General features: G+C 44.6%; 1 long non-coding RNA gene across 1 annotated transcript in view; it reads left to right on the top strand.

Annotated features, from left to right (window-relative positions):
* Positions 1–21,342, top strand: part of LOC123351135 — a 104,199-nt gene extending 82,857 nt beyond the window's left edge. The window contains exons 4-5 of the long non-coding RNA XR_006573930.1: positions 19,907–20,114; positions 21,087–21,342. This is a non-coding gene — a long non-coding RNA (uncharacterized LOC123351135). The remainder of the gene's footprint in view (positions 1–19,906; positions 20,115–21,086) is intronic.
* The last annotated feature ends 2,507 nt before the right edge of the window (positions 21,343–23,849 follow it).

The following is a 23,849-nucleotide window of genomic DNA, read 5'->3' as shown; positions in this document are numbered from 1 at the left end:
TGGGAAATGTATATTTACCCAGCAAAGCTCAGCTCAGATGTAACATCTGTTTCTCAGCAAGGTCCTTCTTTTTACGCAGTTTTACAGCTGGGCTGAGTGAGGCACAAGGGGGTCAAGTGATTTGCTCAGGTTCAAAATGTTAGGCAGCGGCTTAACTGGGATTAGAACCCAAGATGCTCCTGGTTTAGTCCTTTGTGTTCTTGCACCACTGCTAGCCCACATGGCCTCTTAGAGGCTCAAGGAGAAACTATTCATGGCATCAGTGCTGAGTGAGTAGTTCCATCTCTCCAAAAACAGCCAGTCATTTGCCTACAAAGAAAGAGAGTCAATCGCCAGTGAAATTTCAGCTGCCTGCCACTCTGGGTTTAGGATTCATAGATTTCAAAGCCAGAAGAGACCAATATGATTAGAACTGTGTTGGACAATGGAAGTTCCATTTCTCAGAGGAGTTTTGAGAGTCCAAAAATCTGAAATTGAAATTTGTTCTGAACAGGGATGAAAACTGAAATTTTTAACATGCTCCTCCAACGGGGAAAAAAATTCAGGTCATTTGAAACTTTGTTTTGATACAATTTGTGTTTTGATTTTTGACCTTTCTTTGTTTTGTACTTGTATTGTAATATAAAATGTAAAAGAAAATAAAAACATTTTGAAGGGAAAAGTCAGTTCAAAAAGAAAATAATCAAAATGTTTCATTCCAAAAATGTCAAAATAGGGTGTTTTGACATTGCCCGAATTTTGTTTTGTTTTGTTTTCTCAAACAAAATTCTGGGGAAGCTGATCTGATTTTCTGAAGCGTTTCAATTTTGACAGAGTTGCATATTTCAACGGAATATGGTTCTGTCAAGTATCTCTAACCAGCTCTATTTATGACAATTTAGTCTGACTTCCTACATAACACAAAGAACAGAACTTCAACCAGTAATTTCTGTATCAAGCCCATAACTTCTGTTGGAGTGATAGCAGAGCTTTTAGAAAAACATCCAGACAATTTAAAGAACACAAGGGATGGAGAATCCATCACATCCTTAGGTGGGTAGTTCCAATAGTTAATTACCGGCAGCTAGTTTCTAATCTGAATTTGTCTAGCTTCAACTTCCAACCATTGGATTTCAGTACAATTTTTTCTGATAGGTTAAAGGGCTATCTGCTATCAGAAATCTCTTTCCCCTGTAGGTACTTTGCAAACATGTGATAAAGTCACCTCTTAAGCTTTTCTTGGATAAACAAAATAGATTAAGCTTCTTAACTCTCTCACCATAGGGCATATTTTCCAGGCCTTGACTCATTCTTGTAGCTCTTTTCTGAATCTTTCCAATTTTTCTACATCTTTTTTGAAGTGTGAACACCAGAACTGGACACAGTATTCCAGCAGTGAGCTCAGTAATGCCATATACAGAAATAATTTCACCTCACAAGTCCTATCTGCTATTCCCCTGCAGACGCATCCAAGGATCATGTTTGCCCTCTTAGCTACAGCATTGTGCTGGGAGCTCATGTTCAACTGATTGTCTACCATGACCTTTACATCCTTTTCAGTCTCACTACTTTCCAGAATAACAACTCCCATCTTGTAAGGATGACCTACATTCTTTGTTCCTAGATGGGTGACCTTGCATTTGGCTTTACTAAAATGCATGTTGTTCAAATGAGCCCACTTATCCAGTCCAGATCACTCTATATAACTGACTTGTCTTTGTCATTGTTTAGCACACCACCAAGTTTCGTGTCATCTGCAAAATTCACCTGCAATTATTTTATATTTGCCTCCAGAGCACTGTTAGAGATATTGAATAGCAGTGGGCCAAGAACAGATTTCCTGCAAGACCACATTAGAAACACCCCGATTGGATGATAATTCCCCATTTACAATTACTTTTTGATTATTATCAGTTAACCTGTTTTTAATCCATTTAAAATAAATGGCATTGATTTTGCATAGTAGTTATTTTTTATTACAATGTCCTGCAGGACTGAATCAAATGTCTTATAGAAGTATTCTTATATTATGTCAACACAATTATTGTTTTCAACAAAATTTGTAATCCCATCAAACAGCAGTATCAAGTTTGTTTGACCTATTTTTCATAAAAACATGTTGATTTGTATTAATTATGCAACCATCTTTTAATTCTTTACTGATCGCATCCTATATCAGCTTTTCTGTGATTTTTCCTAGGATCAGTATCAGGGTAGGTGGCCTATAATTACCCAGGTCATTCTGTTTACCCCTTTAAAATATTGGCACACTGTTAGCTTTTATCCAGTACTCCAGCAATTCCCTAGTATTTCAAAATCTGTTAAAAATCAGCATTCTGAGAGCAAACTCCCAATTCTGCTGATTTAAAAATATTTAATTTTAATAGTTGTTTAATATTTTCTGTAGATTGAATAGAAGGTGTTTCCTTATTATATTAGATATTAATACATCATTCTGCTTTTTTCCCAGTCTAAAACCAAAATATTTATTGACTATTGCTGGCTTTTCTGCATTGTGATTGACAATTTTACCATCTTTATCTAGTATCAGACCTATATCAATGTGAAGGTTTTGTTGTTTCTGATATATTTAAATAATCCCTTCTTATCATCCTTAATCCCATGGGCCATAGACTTTTCATTGATACTTTAGCTTCCCTTATCAGTTGTCTGCATTTCCTAACCACTTATTTGTATTAACTGATATCCACTTTCCCATGTTTTTATATTTTATTTATTTTCAATTGCTATTTTCACTTCCCCTCTTAACCAGGAGTTTAGTTGGAAGTGGTTATTATAACAACACAAAGGTCCTCTGGCCCCAGTTCAGCTAAGCACTTAAGCTCCATTGAACTTGACATACTTAGGTCCCATTGAAGTTTACTCCAAATAGGGTAGATTTAAACATGTGCTTTTATCCATAAGTCTTAGATGAATCAGAATCTAAATGAGCTCTTAACTCTGAAGAGGGAGCACCACGGGGTGCTCTCTACTGTACTGACTTCCAGGATGGTCATTTCCTTCTCCAGAATCTTATAATAATTCCTTGCATTTATACAGAGCTGTGCTGGGTGCAGAGGGCACTACCTCATCCCTAGTATACAAGTCCCTCCCGTTGACTTCAATAACACCAGGGTTTCGTTCTCAAACTCTGAATTTGTCTGACTTCAGCTTCCAACCGTTGGATTTTATTTTTAGTCTTCTCTATTTTATATTTTCTAATGCTCTCCCACTCTGTACTCTGTGGAGTGTAAGTACTTGTGGACTCAATTGTCATCTGTATGTCTCACTATCTGATCTGTGGGTGCAGTCAAGTAAGGATGCCTGTGAATGGCATCAATGGGAACCACAAATATTTGCACTCATAAAATTGCCAGTGCAACATGAGATTCCAATTTTCAAAATCATAAAGGAAAATCTCACATCAGCCAAGCCAATAGGAGCTGTCCTTAGCTTTCCTCGGCAGCAACCAGGTTTTCAGAAAGAGGAGACTTGCTTGCAACTATTGCAAGATTTGAACATTTGAGAGACATTTTCCTTTTCAAATTTGTCATGAGTGAATTTCCGAGTAGTGTGGCTTGTAGCCACCAGTTAGTGGAGGCCCATAGTTTCTTGTCCCTGCCTTCCTATGTGTGGATAAAGCAAGACAAAACGTACATCTCTTCTGTACATCCTACCATAATTTTACATTTGTCACAGATCTCCAGAACACAGTGCCGTAGAGGTAGATAAAACTGAGCACGGCAGGTTAAAAACTGGAGTCAGAATTACAGATAGCGGGGCGGATTTTCCATTGCATTGCAGCTTGTGTCATGATTTAAACATACACACAGTGCATATGAAATGTCACCACCATTGTGAATGGAGAATTCTGATTAAGTACTACTTTACTCCCACTTTGTACAAGTTTCATGAGTCTATGCAAAGGGCAAGACATTAGAGAATCAGGCCCAGCCTTTGTTGGAAGTTTAACTCTTTTACGTGTTTGCAAACAGATCCTCTGTTCATTATTCATGAGTCTGCCAAGTAGTTTATCCAAAGAAATTTCAACCTATGGATTGTTTACAAACTGTTTGCTTGGACTGTTTGTCATTTAGGATGTGCCAATTGGTTACCTAAATCACATGACATTATTTTTGTTCCCTGATTGGTGATATTTCAAAGATGAGTGTGAATTACTGATGCAAATTTACAGATGATAAACCAGTGGCTGTCCAAATACTAGCAAACAACAAACTACATGACCTTCCTTCTCCCCTCTCCCCCCCCCACCTCCCCCACAGCAATGGAAAAAACTCGTCACATTTATTAACAAAAATATTCACAAATTGTCTTTTGTATTATTCAACCTGCTGTCATCAGAATCCATTCCGGTGGATACAAGAATCCAGTCAGTGACTTAGCTAGGACCTTACTGGCTCAGGTGAAACAAGTTTGCTCTCAGATCTACCAGACTGTCCAATAGGGTCAGAGTTTCCTCAATCCTTTTTTTGAGTAGGGGATGTGAATGGAATAAGAAGCAGCAGGAAAACCTGAACTGGATTTGTTCACACACCTAAAGTAGGCCATGCCTCTGCTTGCAAGCCGGTGTGACCACTCAACACCATTGTTCGGCAATTCGTCTCTGCCTCAGAGTCTCAAAATCCTCGGCAACTGTACATTCAAACAAAGCAAACTGTTTCTCCCCGCAAAACAGATTGTCACAATAAAACCTTAGCAAGAATATTAGTGTCATTGGCTAATAGAAAGATTCTGTGTAAATGATTGTTTTCCTGGAGCGTTTTAACGACAGTTTTAGTTGAGCGTAGAGGGCAGCTTTGCCTATTTCTACAGGAATTGGCAGGGAGAGACAGTAGTTTAGCTGATGTGTAATCTTTCATGACTCTATTGCCTTTTTATTGTTTTTTCAGAAAGGGCCTAGGGGTAAACATTATTTCTTTGTCTGTTTGGGTGTTGGCCTGGTGCCGAGAACAAATTTCTCACACCAAGCATGTTGCTGCATACTGATGGGATAGACTGGGGAGGCCAAATTACAGATTCTCTTCATAGGCCCTTCAGGTGCCATTTACACTTCTGCAGAGAGGTCTTTACGAAACATCAGGGCATCCCTAGAGGATGTCAGCCACAGGATCCATACAGGTGGGCATGGGAAGCCAGTCAGTGCCTTAGCTGTAATGTGCTGGCACAGGTGTCACCATTCCAACAAACGGAGAGTTGGCTTCCAGTCTCAGGAAAGATATTGAGCTTTGCAGGCTGGGAACTTGTTAGAGCTGCAGTTATTCCTGGAAGCCCACCAAGCAGCAGCTGTCAAAAGCATTTTTTATCATCAGCGCTTGAAAAGAAGATTGCTACCTTCCCCCTCCAATATAGCTCTTGCTGCAGGCATCCGTGTTTCTGTCCGCTCCCCGCTGAATTACTGTGAAGCCATTTGTGAAACGTAGATCCTGAGCTGAGCTTTCCTAATTTAGGTGTCTTCAGGGATTTGGACAGGGCAGTCACACAATTCAGATCTGAACACTAATCTCCTCAAAGTGCAGGAGATTTCAGATCTGGGGTTTCGATTCCAACTCAGCTCTAATATTAAGATCCAGTCCAATTCTCTTCTCTCTTTACTCCTGGCAGAGAGAGAGAGAGTGTGAGTGTGTGTGTGTGTGTGTGTGTGTGCGCGCACGCGCAGTGCACATGCGGATTTCTTGGTCTCATTCCACAAATGACATGGGCAATTTCTTACTGGCACTCCAGTGGGGAATGATTATGCAGCATTGTAGATGTGCACCTTTCTCAAAGCTTTCATAGAATATCAGGGTTGGAAGGGACCTCAGGAGGTCATCTAGTCCAACCCCCTGCTCAAAGCAGGACCAATCACCAACTAAATCATTCTGGTGCTTCTAATGCATCCCTGGGAGTCCCTTTCCCAGACCTGCAGAAGATCTCTGTGTGGCTCGAAGGCTCATCTCTCTCACCAACAGAATCTGGTCTGATAAAAGATAGTACCTCATCCACTTTGTCTTGCTAGTGCTTCTAACGTAAGGCTAGTATATGCCACATGTGGAAATGGGCAAACAAACCAGTTCTGAAACAATAAGAATAGACACAAGACTTTGCCCCAAATTCTAACTGAACCTTTTCTGAGGTTCACAAATCTGGGAACCAATAATAATCAATATTATTTTTTTACATCTGGCCAGGACATGTTCACCTGAAGACCTGAGGGTCAATCTTGGCCAGTGGTGGTTTTGCCATAGACTTCATTGGATCAAAGATTATACCCCTGGCTTCTAGATTTTAAGGGAGTTAAACATTAGGAGCAGCAAAGAATCCTGTGGCACCTTATAGACTAACAGACGTTTTGCAGCATGAGCTTTCGTGGGTGAATACCCACTTCTTCGGATGCAAACTTGCATCTGAAGAAGTGGGTATTCACCCACGAAAGCTCATGCTGCAAAACGTCTGTTAGTCTATAAGGTGCCACAGGATTCTTTGCTGCTTCTACAGAACCAGACTAACACGGCTACCCTTCTGATACTTAAACATTAGGGAAACCTGAAGAGAATGGGCCCAATGAAGGTGCAACTCCGTTGATTTCAGCAGAGTCCCAGCCCCCTACACCAGCTCAGAATTGGCCCCATGTCTCAGCAGCCTCTCTGAGTTTCATCTCCAGGCAATGAGCGTCTGTGTTCAATGAGCTCAACACAATTTGAAGTAGAGCCAGACTTGCTGTAGGAAAACCTGGCTGGCGACACACTCTTGTTTTAAAAATGAAAATAAGGGCTCTTGTTAAGACTTGTGAGACAAGTATGAAGTGTCGGTGGGGAAGAAGAAACGGAAACACTTCCAGGTGCCAGAGCACTTGCCAAGCAGGGATCTGTCAGAATCTGAAGGGCCATCTCGGTGGGGATGGCCTCACTCTGTTCCCATCAACCAATCAGACCTGCTCCTCTCTGACACCGTGGTAAGGACCAGAGCATTTGGAAGTGGTGCAGGACTTACTCTCTGGGGCTTGGTGTCTTTCCTCTCTCCAAATAAGCCATTTGGGTGGTTCCGATCCACTAGCCTCCTATCTGTCATGCTAGGTTTATCTGGCACCTTTTGAGAAGACAAAGAGTTTTAAAGTGCTGCTTTTAAAGTCTGGTCTTATAAGGCCTTGTATTGGAATGGCAAGCAGGCATCGTATTGGACCCTTGGATCAAACGCAGGCTCTACTCCTCCTTTACCCTCTTTCTGTCACGCTGGTTGTGTTGGACGGATTCATGCCAGCCAAACCAAAATGTGTGTCAAGGTGAGAGTGAGCTCACAGCCACATGATACCTTTTGAGATGCATTGCATTTCCATGCTGTCTTTGCCAGTGTTTGTTTCCCTATGCGCTTTCCACAAAAATCCCCTGTGAATCTTCCTCTGAGCGTTGACTGCCTCACAATGCCAGGAGCTGCCCCTTTCCATATCAGCAGCACTACTGGCAGGCTTTCAAGGCACCACTTGGCTCCTATCCTGCCCGTTGTTTATATAGAAGGGGGGAGGAGCTGGGGAGTGCAACAATGTGCTAATGCTGAGAGGAAGGAGCGTGTAGGGATCCGGCAATTGAGAAGCAGCATTTATCACACTGCCTTCTAGTGGTTGTAAGCAAGCTCCAGTGGGGTAAGAAAGGAGGCCAAGACTGGGTCTGGGCTATAGTAGCAACCTGCCCAATTCTGCTCCATTTGGGATCATGAGTGTCTCAAGACACATTGTCCCCTTTCACGCAGGGAATGTAATCAGCAGCATTCTGGCTGTCCCCTTATGCAGGTGGATAAGAGGAGAAGGCCTCTGTATTTCCCCTCTCCTCTGTCCTCCCTCCAACCCATACAAGAGCAGTCACAATGGCTGGGTGTGGAAATGACACCTCGGCCACCATTTTATTCCCCAGTCTGAAGCGATAGGATATAAAGTGAGAGAGTTTCTTTTCCATTTTTTTGCTGTTTTTCTTTCCCCTGAACTATTAGCTTCTCTATCTCCTGTGGCTATATTGACACCCACCCGAGATCAGTGCTGATGGGCCATCGCCTGGGCTTTGCCATTCTTTTTATTAAAGGCTCTTTCACAAGTTGAATTTGCAGAATAAGGACGTACAAGTCAGAGATGGTCCCTTGGCTGCAGAAAATAAGCCCCGTTCACCAGCTTGGAGAGACTTGGTCACCGTGAGTCTTATTTTAATGGCCAGGTCCATGAATTACATGGGGTTTTATATCCGTTTGGGGTTTACACAAGATGTCGTTTCAGCAAAAATATTGAGAGGCTGAGTTGCCAAAGACTAAAGCAAAAATGTAAGACAACAGACCCCTTATGTGATAACATTTCATTGCAAGCTATTTCCCAGGTCTCAAAAGGTGTGGGGGGTGGGGGAGGTACAGGCAGAGCAAAGGAGAGTGGGCCTTTAATTAAAGGGACTGTCTTTTCATTCTGGGCTTGGCGTTTCTCTTTCGACTCATGCAGCCACATCTGCAAAAGGGGCAGCTGATTTTTGGGTTGTTTCAGTGCCCAGTTTCAGATGTACCACCTTGAGGCAATGTGGTTCCAGTAGCACAATGGTGGCCTCTCACATTGGGCACCCAAAACCAGCAGCCACTTTTGAAACTGTTGGCTCTGGAGCCTGGCTGGCTGCCATCCCTCTTGGCAGCACTGTAAAAGGAGAGTGGGACTGGTCTTGTCAGAAAAATTGCTAATCAGGAATGTTGATCAGAAAATTCTGAGCTAGACAATGAAGAGCTGTCTTGGGTTATTTTTCCTCAAGTTAAAATTCCACCTATATAATGTATATGTATAGTGCATCCGTAGATATTAATAAAATGAAAAAAGGGCCATTCCATTTGAAAGACGAAGATTGGAAGCGCATCAGAGCTGGAAAGGGTCATTTTTTTTTTCAGTTTAAACAAAATATCCTCCCTTAAAAACCCAACATAGCATTAATAACAACATGATCCCATTTAAATATCCATAAATTACTACCAGTATCCTTTCCTGGGAGTTTCCATCTATTTATTCAGCATCAGGCATCACACACAGTTAATAAAGGAGTAAAGAAAGCTTTCTATTTCTCAGTTGTATTACAAACCTTTCACCCTAGCAATGAATGTTCACTATTTCTGTTTGCTTAGTATGTATCTTCTCATAAGATTATTATAGGTAAAGACTGATGGGGAAATCCAAGATAGAGTCCAACTTTCTAAACTTATGCCATCCAGGTCTGTGACAGATATGGCAATTTCTGCCAATATCCTGGATAAACCTTATTGAATTAAGTTTAAGTATCTTAGGCATTCATTGTTTTAAAATGCAATGCTCATGGATTACTGTGGGATTGTGTGTAATATCTCCAGGGTGTGACATGACTAATATAAATTCGGGGAAGTGTTGTGAGCTTCAAAGGACTATTGAAAACAATGGGCAGAGACAAGAACGAACTTTTAAAGTTAAGGGGGTTTCCCAGGAAATCTCTAGGGGGAAGTGTATGCAAATGTACCCCTCCAGTTATGCAAGAACTCAGCCTTTTGAAGCTTCGCCCTGAGGAAGGGGCCTTTATATGCTGATCACCTGTTACATGAGGACAAGATCGGAGGCTCAAACTGTATGAAGAAGGGACTGTCCCATTCCTGGGTGTTCTTGCTCTGAGCAAAAGGTGTTATGAACATGTAAGCCCATAAAATCCCCTGTGTGGGGTTTGAAAGACTGACTCTACCAAGAGCCCTCGTTGGAGTTGGGGTGATCTCTGGTAAGCATGTGTGTAGTTTCTTTTGTTGTTTTAATATGTTTTATCTCTAATGCTTTTACCTTAAGAATAAATGTGCTTGCTTAGGAAACGCTGTGTGAGATCTCAAAACTGTGGACAATGACGCTGTTTAGAGCCTCTGAGGAGAAAAGCAAAACAGGCCTGTTCTGACTTCCTGGGGGACTCAGAGTAGGCAGGGAACTGTGCAGCCTGGAAAAAAACCCAGATGGGAGGTGGGAGAGGGATGAATCTCCACCAAAGAGAGGTGACTGCTCAGCAGACAGAGCTTAGAGTGGGTGCTGGACTGCCAAGGGGGAATACAGGTGCAGTTGCCCTGAACTGTGACAAAGTCTATCAATGTTCACACAGTGACAGATCCTGCTTCCATTCAGACGTGGGTTTGGCTCCTGTCTCTGCCACAGAGTTTCCCATGTCACCTTGGGTAGATCACTTAATCTCCCTGTGCCTCAGCAGGCAATCTTCTACTTGTACATTGCATGCCATTCTCTCATCCTTTCTGTCCTGTCTATTTAGGCTGTAAGCTCTGTGGGGCATGGGATGTCTTTCCATGTATCTGTAGAGTGCTGAGCTCAACAGGGCCCCGATCTCAGTTGTTACTTCACTGCAGTTAATGACAACAATTTTCTTTGGAGCTGTTTTATTTTAAAAGAGGTTCCTCTTTACCATGCGATGTCTCACTCCCCCCCCCCACACACACACACAGAGATTTTAGAGATTTTAGTCTCTGTTCCAGTAGCAATCTACTGGAGACATGACCATTTAGTTGAAAGAACTGGAGGCATGAGTTCATAGGAAATGGACTTTGGATTTAATTTTATTAATATTTCTTTTAATTTATCGATAATGCAGCCGTTTCCCCCCATCTATGACACACAGGAGCTTGCTAGTCCTTAAAACCATATCAGAAGTAATTTAAAAAATTTTTAAAAATGAAATTGTTTTCAAAACTCCTCCCATGTGTAGTAGTAAAAGCAAAGGGGGATCGAAGTCGAGCAAGTCCTAGAATATTTGTGCTTTCTGAGATGGGGTGGGAGTGCAGGACTGTTGTTTTGGTTAAAAGCTCTCGGGGGTGGGGGGGAAGAGGGTTTTGTCAATGTTTTACAAGTCTCTGGATGATGGTTTGAAACTGCAGCAAGAAATGTGATTCCTGGCTTAGCAGACAGGTTCTGCAAGTCAAGCATTCTGTTTGTTTTAATATTTCAGGGATCCTTCAGAATATGTCACATGGACCCAAAAAAAAAATAAAAAATGCTTGAACACAACCACAGAAGTTTCTTAAAGGAGCTGCGGTTTTGGGCGCCTTACACTAATATACACTGTTTACTCCCTAATGTGACTTTTCCAGCAGGGCTTTCTAGTTGTTCTAACCCAGCTCCATTTATAAACCTGATCCTAAACTTAAACTTGTAGCCTTTATTTTAAATTGAATGGATTGATAGTTCTGTTATCTCGCTGTGAGTTCGGCTCCTGTGTAGCCAGAGATTTTTAGATTAATAGGGTGAAAGGAGCACTCAAAGAATGAATACAGTGACCACAACTAGGGTGACCAGATGTCCCGATTTTATAGAGACAGTCCCGATTTTTCACATTTGCTGTCTGGTCACGCTACCACAAACACAGTTACAGGTAAAGTCTTGCTTGTATTATAACTTATGCATTACACTCATAGACTCATAGACTTTAAGGTCAGAAGGGAACATTATGATAATCTAGTCTGACCTCCTGCACAAAGCAGGCCACAGAATCTCACCCACCCACTCCTGTAACAAACCCCTAACCTATGTCTGAGTTACTGAAGTCCTCAAATCACGGTTTGAAGACTTCAAGCTGCAAAGAATCCTCCAGCAAGTGACCCGTGCCCCATGCTGCAGAGGAAGGCAAAAAACCTCCAGGGCCTCTGCCAATCTGCCCTGAAGGAAAATTCCTTCCCGACCCCAAATATGGCGATCAGTTAAACCCTGAGCATGTGGGCAAGACTCACCAGCCAGCACCCAGGAAAGAATTCTCTGTAGTAACTCAGATCCCATCCCATCTAACATCGTATCACAAACCACTGGGCATACTAACCTGCTGATAATCAAAGATCAGTTGCCAAATTAATTGCCAAAATTAGGCTATCCCATCATACCATCCCCTCCATAAACTTATCAAGCTTAGTCTTGAAGCCAGATATGTCTTTTGCCCCCACTACTCCCCCTGGAAGGCTGTTCCAGAACTTCACTCCTCTGATGGTTAGAAACCTTCATCTAATTTCAAGTCTAAATGAAATTCACTCACAGATCTACGCAGCCTGAGAGAGCGCAAGCAATAGCCAATGGCATATTCATGCTCCTATCCCCAAAGATATTATAGAGTCTGGTGGTTTTCTCAACAGCTGGTCATCGATAGAGCGGTGGTTCCTGCTGGGGTCTTCCCACTTTTACCCAACTGGGGAACCTCTTTAAATTGGTGTTCTGACCATGCGTAACACCTTATCAAAGTAGTGGGTTATACATGAGGGTTCCAACCTTCCTTATCTGTACTTCCACGCCCCCTACATTTTGGGTTGCCTCACTTTCCATAGCTTGTTTCCCAGGTAACCTGCGGATGTTTCTGTGATGTTACAATCAGGTGTCTTGCAGTTTATTGAGCTCTATTTTTCCTTAACATCACCTATTGGCGCATCTTTTACAGTAACCTAATGGTCTTATTGGCACAGGATCAGTCCGAGGCCACCCACTCATGTCAAGACTCCTTAAACCTGCAGCCTAGTGTCACTAAGATAAAAATCGTACAGGCCTCAGCCTGTAGCCCTTGCATTGCTGCCTTACCTTATTTATATCCTTAATACACACTTGTCACTCCTAAATACTTGTCAGTCTTCTACTCCTCTAATCCTGTCCTACTTAGCTCTTCATCACACATTGATTACATATGAAATAACAGGTGAGTTGACTACAACACTAACACAATTAAATGATAAGATGAACTAATTGGCTACAAACTAGTGCAAGAAATTTACTTGGAGTAAATAATAAATGAAACCTAAAGCAAGTCCAGCTGCTAAGATTGCAAGATTCACTTCCATGGAAAGTGTGGGGGAAACCCCTGGCTTGAGACATTGAAAGCCAGATTGAACAAAGAACTGCAAAATACATACTGGAATATAAGGAGCAATCCCACCCTGTCAGGGCAAATTGGTCTTTTCTATCTCTAACTTTTGTGGTTGTATGAGTCAACTTCAGCGCTATGGCTTCCAAAACCATCTACAGGAATTTTAAAATATCTTATACAATTTCTATCTTGAGGTGTTTCTATCTGTTTTTAACAGTCCTTACTTACAACTTCTGGGAAAGGATCACACTGAAGACCCTCTACAGAAAACATCAAGCATTTTGTTTTCCCCTCACTATGGAGTTTCTCTAAACCTGAGGGAACAGGTTTTGGTGATATCAATAGCTCCAGCTTGGCCTCGCCAGCACTGATACACATCACTCCTGGAAATGTCCGTGGAAGCTCCAGTCACCTTGCTGCTCTTCCCGAACTTATTGACCCAGGATCATGGTTGTCTCCAGCACCTGAACCTCGAGTCGCTACACCTCATGGCATGGAAGCTCTATGGCTGAACCCAATGGAACTTTCCTGTTCAGACCCGGTCAGACAAATCCTCCTTGGCAGTAGAAAGCCCTCCACCAGGCCTACCTACCTGGCCAAGTAGAAGAGATTCTCAGTCTTGTCGATGCAACAAGGTTCATCACCCACGCTCACCTTTATTCTGCGTATATTGGACTACCTTCTCCACTTCAAGCAGCAGGGGCTGTCCATGTCATCAGTAAGGGTTCTCTTGGCCTTCCATCAAGGTGCTGAGAGCCAGTCGGTCTTTGCCAACCCTATTGTCAGCCATTTCCTCAAAGGTTCTGATAGGCTATACCCACACGTCCGACAGCCGGTCCCGGCCTGGGACCTCAATCTGGTCCTTTCCAGACTGACAGGGCTGTCCTTTGAACCACTGGCAACGTGCTTCCCGCTCTCTCTCTCTCGTACAAGGTGACATTTCTGGTAGTGATAACCTCAGCCAGGCGGGTGTCTGAGCTCAAGGCCCTAACATCAGAGTCTTCTTACACCGTGTTCTATAAGGACAAGGTTCAGCTCAGGCCACACCCAGATTTCCTCCCGAAGGTTGTCTCCCAATTTCACGTCAACCACGACATCTTCCTCCTGGTGTTCTATCCTAAGCCGCACTCAAGCAGCAGGGAGCAGAGGCTTCACTCATTGGATGTCCACAGAGCGCTAGCCTTCTACATCGACAGAACGAAGCCATTCTGAAAGTCCATTCAACTGTTTGTGGCCATGGCAGACAGGATGAAAGGTCTTCCAGTCTCCTCCCAATTAATTTCGTCATGGATCACGTCCTGCATCTGGGAGTTCTACAACCTGGCAGAGGTGCCTGCCCCTCCGCTCACAGCGCATGCCACCAGGGCGCAGGCTTCTTCAGCCACATTCCTAGTGCAGGTTCCCACTCACGAAACATGCAGAGCGGCGACATGGTCCTTCATTCATATTTTCACCACGCATTATGCCATTACTCAGCAGGCCGGAGACAATGGCGCCTTCAGTAGAGCAGTTCTCCAATCAGTGGACTGCTCTGACCCCACCTCCTGAACTTGGGCTTGTGAGTCACCTGATTGGAATTGACATAAACAAGCACTCAAAGAAGAAAAAACAGTTACCTTCTTGTAAGTGGTGTTCTTCGAGATGTGGTGTTTATGTCCATTCCAATACTCACCTGTCTGTCGGAGTAGCTGGCAAGAAGGAACTGAAGGGGTGGTGGGTCACCAGGGCTCTATACTGAGCGCCATTAAGGTGCGACTCCATGGGGCGCCCGGACCGACCCAACAGATGCTGCAGTGGGAAAAATCTTCCAGCTGCCGTGCGCGTGCACACACCTGATTGGAACAGACATGAACAACACATCTTGAAGAACAACACTTACAAGAAAGCGAGTAACCGTTTTTTCCTTTCCCCCCAGGCTTTGCATGTTGGACTGGAAATTGGGCCCTGAGTGAAGCAAACAATATGGCAGCAGCCTATATATTCTAACCCCTATTGACCAGAAGAGGGAAGCGTAGGAAAAGCCATACGTCATTTTCAGAGGAGACTAGGCAGCATCTCGGCACGGACCCCTCCGTTAGGAAAGACGAGTCTGTGAAATTATAATGCGGATCCCTTTGTCTTTCTCTTGGCAATCGTCGCTCTCAGCTCTGAGCATCTCATTGTGTCCTGAGGAGCAGGCGGCTTTGCTCTTGGACTTTGAGTAATGTAAGATGCTACGCTCACTCTAAAGGAAAGGAAGGTAGGCTCTGAGTCAAAGGAATCATGCACTGTGTCTCTGTCCCTCAGCCAAGTCCATTCCTCCATGGCAGTGAGTGATTGAGTAACACCACAATAAGGACAAAGGGGAGTAGCTGTGTTTTGAATAGTGAGCGGAAATACCTTTAGCCTTGATTAACCAGGTTAAGTTCCCACTTCAGGAGGGAATTGGAGGGCAGATCTGGGAATTTCAGCCAAAGCTGGGAAACTGGAGTTCTTGTTCCCAATCCCGATGGGTAATTAATTTAACTTTACAGGAATGTCGATCCGTTACACCTATAAGTGCTCCTTCATTGCCCATAAAAACTTCCCTGATGCACATATGGTTTACTCTTAAAAGAAAAAAAAGGGGGGGGGGGAATGTGGCCCGTTTGGCTAGAATAAGCCTCTTGATTGAGGGGAATTGTACGACAATAGAGTAGACATCTGTTAAACACATAATCCATAACCACAAAACATGTATTAAGTTAACAAAGCTCTTCCTCCAACAGCCCCTTTTCCCATTGTCTTTTACATCTCCATGCATGGATGTGTGTCTTATAGGAAGCTGCTGTCTTCATTGGGTGTGAGTTCAGGGTTGATCCAATTGTTCTGACATAAGTTACCAGACGTGAAGTGTTGGGATCTGTGCTTCTTAAATGCCCAGGAAACTTGAGTGGCCGGACCCAAGTTAAGCAACTGGGACACTGTTCAGCCATGGATGGTTCTGGGTTCTTTGTAACCAAAGGTACAGCATAAATAGTTCTGATTCAAAGCCCGAAAAGACTCCCCCATTGACTTCAATGGTTCTTGGATCAGACCCTAAATGAACTAACAAACCCCACTCTGACCTTTTGGCAACATGGGGTGCTTCATTTGCACTAGCGTGGAGATCCTAGTTTTTAACAACATTGCTAGGGAATTGACTTTGACACTCGGCCCCTGAAATTGATCCTTGTTGTGAGAGGGTGGGCACCCAGCAGCAGCCTTGGCTGGCAGCCCTGTTCGTCGGTTTAAGGAGTGACAATAACACCAGTCCAGAAGACATGCTGCCCTCCATGGCATAAATTACATGCCAAAGTGGCAGTCAGCAAGGTGTGGGGAAGGACGTGTCGGGGAGAGGCGGGGGAGTGAACAGCTGATCCTGACCCAGACCAGTGAAAAACCACTAAAGGTCTGCACCTCACGTAGGCACCAACTTGTCTTACGTGACCACTTTGAACTACCTTCTTGGGACCAGCTCCTCGCAGGTATTTAGACATCATCTCCCGCTGATTCCAATGGGAATTAGGCATCTAAATGCCTTTGAGGATCTGGGCCTAGATTTCCAGTATGATCTTGTCTGATCTTGAGTTAAAGAGCAGCTCTACTAGATGACTGATTTGGGAGTTCTTGGGAGGTCACTTGAGAGAGGCCTCATTGGATACAGTACTTAGTGAAAGCAGCAAAGAATCCTGTGGCACCTTATAGACTAACAGACGTTTTGGAGCATGAGCTTTCGTGGGTGAATACCCACTTCGTCGGATGCACCCGCGAAAGCTCATTCTCCAAAACGTCTGTTAGTCTATAAGGTGCCACAGGATTCTTTGCTGCTTTTACAGATCCAGACTAACATGGCTACCCCTCTGATACTTAGTGAAAGACATCCACAAGTTAAACCAGCCAGGACCCTTTACTGTCCCCATTTTACAGATGAGGAAACTGAGGTACAGGTGGGCAGTGAGTCATTGTCAGGTCCAGGGACGGGGTGGGCTGGATTAAATTAATGTCTGTTTGACCCCAAAACAAACAAACAAACCCCCCAAATAAAAATCCCTTAAGGTAGAAAAAGGATCTGATTCTCCTCAGATTCACACCATTTCTATGCCGGTGTGACTCCCTGGACATGACTGGGGTGACTCCTGTCTCCCAATCATACATGAAACCAGAGTCACCCACCCAATGACCAAACTGGAGTGCCCTCTCTCCTGCATGTAACAACACACCTGTCCGGTAACCCATGATCAAGGTAATCTCTGTGCCTGCTTGTTAAAAGGCCCATTCAAACTGAGGAACAAATCCTCTACAAGTCATCAGTGTCAGCCTAGGCTGGGGAAGCCCAGCCAATAAGAACCAGAGCAGCTGCAGGTGGGTTCCAAATTAGGCAACATTTAAAATAGAAACATTACAGCAAGAGAAGAGAAATGTTGGGAGCTGGCTGAAAACAGAAGCTTATAGAGCAGGTTGGGAGCAAGGAGAGGGTGGGAATAATTCTAAGGATGTATCTGAAGGAGCAGAACCATCCTCCCGTCTTCTCCAGACCTTTCCAGTTGTGTTATCTGGAAGGAAGAGACACCCTCCTTCTTTTAATCCACACGCTGAAAACATAAGGCAACTCCGAGTCAGTACACATTGGATTGCGGGCCAAGACTCCAATCAAAGCCTCTTAAGGGTATGAGAATCCAGTTCTTTTCACTGATCAAGGGAAATGGGACATAATACAAGGAAGTATTTTTTCCACAGTTGACCGGTGTAACTCTCTGCTGCAAAATGTTGTTGAGTCCAGGAGCTTGCCAGCATTCCCAAAAGAATCAGTCATTTATATCAATAATGTGAACCACAGTTGTCAGATGGGGTAAGCATATATATGGGTTAAAAGCCTCATGTTCAGCGATTGTAAGACAACCACTAAATGTCAGATTAAAGAAGAAACTTCCCTTTTTATTCCATAATTTCATTTAAATTCTGCTGTGGGGACTCTTGCGCCTTCCTTTGATGTCTCTGATATTGTCCTGTGTGGGAGATAGGAGACTGGATTAGATGGACCATTGGTCCGATCCAGGTTAGCAGTTCCTATGTTCCACTGAATAAGAGAAGATTTCATGGTGAGAGTTTGAAATAATCACTTTAGCTAATGCTTTGAGTATCATTTACCCAAATAACAATTTTTTCCAGTTTTATCAGCCTTTCAGTTAAGAGGGGAATAGACATAAACTGAAAGCAGAACACACAGAAGAAAAGAGCTTAACCATGAATGAGCTTCTCCCAAAGGTTACGTCTCTTCTCTCACTTTGCCTGGCCAAGCAAGTACAATTATAAGACAAATGCAAAAATAAAGGAGGGGATAACAGGAAGAAAAATCATGGCAAAAACTCCTCAAAAGAAGGAGGCTCTGAAGTCACCACAGACCCATTAGCAGGGGTGTCCAGAGCGTTGGGATAAGAGGCAAATGGGTGAGCCCAGAAACCCATATTGGTCTGGAACAAGGTTTGAAAAATTCTGCCGGTTCCTTAAAATAAGGGGCAGGTTATTTCACATTTGTAGGCAGCTCCCCTTGCCCTTGGCCCATGCAATTCCACATGGAATGCATTGAGCTACAGCGAATTGTTTGCTGACTTCAAAGAAAGAATCTGTCATGCACCAGCTTGTGGAACCGGCTGCCAAGAATAACACTCTAGCTCCAGGATTTACATAAATATCAGTTTATTTTACACACACACCCCCTATGTGGACTCACTATATGTGTGTGTCTAAATATATACCTAAAGATTAGATGGGGATTCAGTGTACATACGGGCTCCATTGCAGGGCCCCAGTCCATCCGTTTTGTGCCACTCTGATGGCACAAAGGGGATAGGAAGTTGGCTTGGACAGACAGCTGGTGATTCCTTTTGTTCTCCACCTCCTGGTTCTGGCAGGTAGGGGACATTCTGCATTGAGGGATGGCATATGCAGAGTATGCCATACTCCAGTGGTCGTGGGTCAGTGAACGGACCTTAGTGAGCTTTCATAGCTAGAATAGGTTACAGCAGCACTGAGGCTGCTCTAAATTGTGTCAGGGGCTTGATGGGCTTCTGGCTTTCTCCAGCATCAGGGAAATACAAAGATGATGTAGCCTCCTTTTCCCTCCTGCCCCTTTGGTTCTGAGCCAAGTGCAGCTCAGTGGAACTGGAGGTCCGAGAGCCATGCTGAATATACTGAATATACCGCACGTGAGGGCTCAGTGTAACAATGACTTGGTATTGGGCTGTCCCACTGGGGCAGGAGAATTCCTGTTGCAAATGGAGCCTCGTAGCTTCACTGGAATTCTGGCAGCATATGGAAGCTCAGCTTGTTGAACCGCTCTGTGTAACATTGTAACCACCGCATGTCATTCAGCACATTACCCCATGTGTAATTACAATGGTTTTCACCACCCTCGCCACTCGTTGTCATGTGTTTATAATCACCGTCATTATTCTAGAGTTACAGCACAAAGCGGTCTATGCAAATCTGGGATGGTGGGGTCAGCTAATGAATTGGTTACACCGATTCCTTCAAAAAGGCCTCATAGTTCGACGCTGAATGTGCCATGGAAAAGAAAATGCAGTGGAACCCTCTGGGAGCAGAGTCGTTTTTTCACAGAGCCGTTTCACCCTAAACAGCTGAATTAGGGACTAACAGAATTACAGTTTGCACAGTGCGTTGCATTAAGACAATTTGGGAAGCATTGAGCTGTGTTGTAGTTAAGGCACTTGACTGTTACTCATGAGACGTGGGTTCAATTCCTAGCTCTGTCATAAAGTCCAGTGGGCCAGTTACTTGGTGCCTCGGTTTCCCATTTGTGGTCTGGGACTACTAATGCGTCCTTTGCCTCTATTTACATCATTGGTTCTTGGGAGCCGGGACTGTCTGTAAGCACCTATCACAACATGGCCCCAAGCTTTGTTGCAGCCTCTAAGTGCTACATTATAGCAGTAATAATCTGGAAGGACATTTTTCCTTTCAGAGCTATGGGAAAGTAGCTGTTTCAGGAAGACAATGAAGAGGGTCATTTATTCTAATTTTTCTTGTATTTCCACTTTCTATTGCCTTAGGCTCATGATGATTCTGGAGTCCCACTAACTGAATAGCGACTCTGGTTGTACAGTGGGAGATGGACCTATACAGAGTGCTGAGAGCAAGGCACCTAGGACTCTTCTATGGAAAATGTTGCCTTTATTTCATTTTTCACCCAGGACCCAGACGCAATGGTGGTAGGTGCATGTGAAATAGATTGAGGAGCGAGCGTGCTTCCATATGCAGGTAATTACTCTGAGCTACCTAGTTCTCCTTCCAGCAGAGTAAAGCACAAAATCCATGTACCTTTTGTCGTGCCACTTCTGGGCTGAACTCTAGCTGGGGAGAACATAGAGCGACCACGAGGCCGAGGCGTGGCTGGGGATCTGCACCATTACAAACAGGGTTTTTCTGGATCTTTCCCTTTGGGTCCCTCCTCACCCTCCCTCCTTCCCCCAAGCTGTGGGCTGCACTCTGTGATCCTTTGTGACAGGGAGCAGCAGAGGCCCCATTTGTTACCCTGTCTCTCTCCTTGCCCACGAGCTCAGGGGAAGGGCTTCTGGATAGACACAAGGGTTGATCCTCATCCTGGGGACGTTTTTGTCAGTTATCTGGTTCTGACTGGGGCATATAGAGATTTGCTCCCACTGAGCAGACCTCTCTGCCAGGTGGTGTGCGTTAGGTCTGGCCGGTCCTCCCACCCCATCCCCCCGTGCCTCCCAGCCAGTTGGCAGACCTGCATGTGCAACCTCTCATACTAACCCAGAGAAAGTAGTTTTCCAGCACTTGTTACCCACTGGCCTGGCTATGTAGCGATAACTTGGCCATTCAGTGGCTGGCTAGAGGTAGCCAGCTCAGAAGAGCTTTCGTGGAACACTGGCTTTAGCCGTGGAGCCGGATTGGGATGTTCAGCACAGTGATGTGAAGGCCAGAAGCCTGGAACAAACTGGAAATGCAGGCCACTCTGTGGAGCCCTCTGGCCTGTGCCAGTGAGTGGGCCGTCCTTGGCAAGACACATGGAAACCAACCAGCGCTGCCCTTCCCTTCCCCTCATCCCTGTCCAGCAGTGCACAGAAGTCTCTGTGCCCTGGACCTGGGCACTAGATACCTAACCAAACACGACATTTACTAATGAAAGGTCCGGGGAGGGGCGAGAAATTCATCCCTCAGGTGACTCCATTGAGATCAAGGGAATTGCTGATTTTTTTTCTTATGCAGATTTAGCAAATGGAATCACTTCTGTGAGGACTGTTGTGTTACACTGAAAGGAAGAGGAAGCTGCTCAGGACACGTTCAACGCACGCTCTGGTTAATTTATGTGACCTGGCACTCTGAAAACGAATAAAACCAGCTTACGCTTCCACTTGCACATGATTAATGAGAGCGCACCGTGCCCGACCTAGGAAAAAAATATACAGATTAGGAGAGAAATTTGGAATTAACAAAACATCTGTTAACGGAGCTAGAAATATTCGACCACAGCCATGTACCATAAATCAGAAAATAGCCTTTTGACAGTTCTGCTTTGCTCTCCATACCTTGGACCAAGTCACAGAGCTGTGGATAGGTAAGAGGATTTGCAGGCTAAAGGCCCCTTAAAGATGGGTTGATCCATCTAGCTATCGATCAATCTGTTTTGTGGTAGTGCCTGGAGGCACCAGCCAAAACTGGGTCCCCACTGTGCTAGGCACTGTACATGCGTACACCTAATGAGAGATCGTCCCTTTCCTGGAGAGTTCACAACCGCAATAGACAGAGCAAGTAAAGAGGCACAGAGAGACTGAGTGGCTGCCCTGAGGTCACACGGGCACAGCTGAAAATAGAACCCAGGCCGCCGGAGGCTGATCTAAAATGTCTGGGGTATCCCTTGGTTTGCAACAATACCCAAGATGGGCCAGGTATTTCCCAGACATAAGGAAGAGAAGCTTTGAGGAGCTCACAGACTAAGGCCAGACAGACAGAGGTTAGGGAAGGCAAACGGCAAAAGGGATTTTCTGTGCAAACCAGCAAGATTCAGTAGTGGTGGAGGGAGACTGTCCATGGCCTTCCAGTGTAGGTGTGGCACCTTTTCAAGCCAGTAAGTAGAACTGAAGGTGGCACCACCCTTCCCTTCCCCCGCAGCTCTGCCAGGGCTCAAAACCTGGCGCTGCTACTGAGCAGAATGGGTTTTCAAGGAGGGTAGCAGTCGTCTGGGATTGCTTTAGGATCAAACCCGCAAGACACACAGGACTGGGTATTCTGCTCTTGCCTTCTCTTTGGCAACCATTCCTCTTGTTTGTCCAGGGTAAGACACATTCGTGCCAGCCTTGTTGTTCCCATTCGCTGTGGACAGCATGATTAAAACCTGCCTTCCTGCCCCTTTCCAAATAGGCCGATTTCCTGACAGAGGCAACCTCAATGGGGCTACTAGAAAAAACACTGGAGAGCCGGGACATCCTTCTAATGACTCTCAAAGGGAAAGAGGCAGACCTTGTCCAGCAGGATGTGGGGAAGCAGGGCACTGTCTGATTGATCGTCAGCCACAAGCAAAACAAAGAAAGATGCGCCACAATAGTGCAAAATAAAATAAAGAGGAATGAGGGTACTTATGTCATTTCCTGACGGGCGATCATATAGCATGATAACAGGATGGGGTCCCATTGTCATTTCCTGGATAGTTCAGTCTATTTCCCATAACCCCAGTGACTAAATAATACAGCCATGTGATCCTGAAAACCTCTGATGCATCCTGCTTCCCGGTGCGGATTTCCCCAGATGCTGTGACTGACACCTGGCATTCATACAGGAAGTGAACATACATTGCAGATGTACCATGTATGCACAATGAGCCTTTGGAAACTCAGGCTTCCAAAAGAAATCCTCTAAAACCACCTAGTGTATTTGCCCAAAGGACTCCTGTGCGCAGGGCCTGATTGGGTGAAGTGCTGGGTGTCGTCAACTCCCGGGGACTTCTGGCACTTTCAAAGGGATCAGCCCCTTGTAAGGTGCACAAGAGTTAGGGAGGCAGCTGTGCTCTTTGTCAGGCTTGCAGACGGGAGCCCTGCTGTGCTACACCCAATGAAGCTGTGCGTCTAGCTTGGGTGACAGCAAAGTGTGCAGTAGAGAGAAGCTGGCTGAGCCCCCGATCCTGAAAATATATTTTGGTAGGGAACAATTCCATGTTCCGAGCAGCAATGTGCAATTCCAGCTAGGGCTGGAATCACGCTACCTAATGCAGATCACGACCCAGAACACCTCAGATTTCAGGACTACGTTTTGGCTTGAGCTCAGCTCTACGGTTTGTTTCACAGGGACTTGTGATCTCTGGTATACCTCTGTATTAACCTAGTGGATCAATTAGTCTGTAACATGTTCTCAGCTATTTCACCATCGAGAATAATAAAAAGAATTTTGTTTGCAGCACGAAAGAGCTCACTGAACTGGAGACTAGTCAGGAATGCCATTGTGCCTGGCTGCTACTGTGTGTTCACAATACAGCAATATTGCCTGACCCCCACATGCACTGGTCTGAATTAGGAGGAACTCCATTAAAGTCAGTGCAGTTACAGCAGCAGAAAACCAGCATAAGTAAGAACCAAGCCTTCTAAGGGCTTGATGCAATCAGGGTTGGCCCTAGAACAAATGGTGCCCCAGGCAAGGAGCGTCTTTGGTGCCCCTTCCCCCTCCCTCCCATTTGTTAAGCTTTTGAATAGCTTATTTTTATGACATTTGTGCCCCATTTCAAGACTTTGTTTCATGATTTGTCATGTAAGAGGATAAATTTGCATGCTAGGATCTGTATTTGTTCATGCCATGTATAAGCAAATATGGAATACCTGCAACATGTTACTTCAAACATTCTATTTTCCCTAACTACAAAAACAGCATCCCGAGCCCACCGCACCCCAGGCACGGCACCCCTGGTGGTCGTCTGGGTTGCCTGTCACTAAATCTGGCCCTGAAGCCAATGCCTAATGGGAGTCTTTCCATGGACATAAGAAC

This window comes from Mauremys mutica, chromosome 16 (genome assembly GCF_020497125.1).
Source record: "Mauremys mutica isolate MM-2020 ecotype Southern chromosome 16, ASM2049712v1, whole genome shotgun sequence".
In the NCBI taxonomy this organism is placed as follows: domain Eukaryota; kingdom Metazoa; phylum Chordata; order Testudines; family Geoemydidae; genus Mauremys; species Mauremys mutica.
This window is presented reverse-complemented; position numbering and strand designations above follow the sequence as displayed.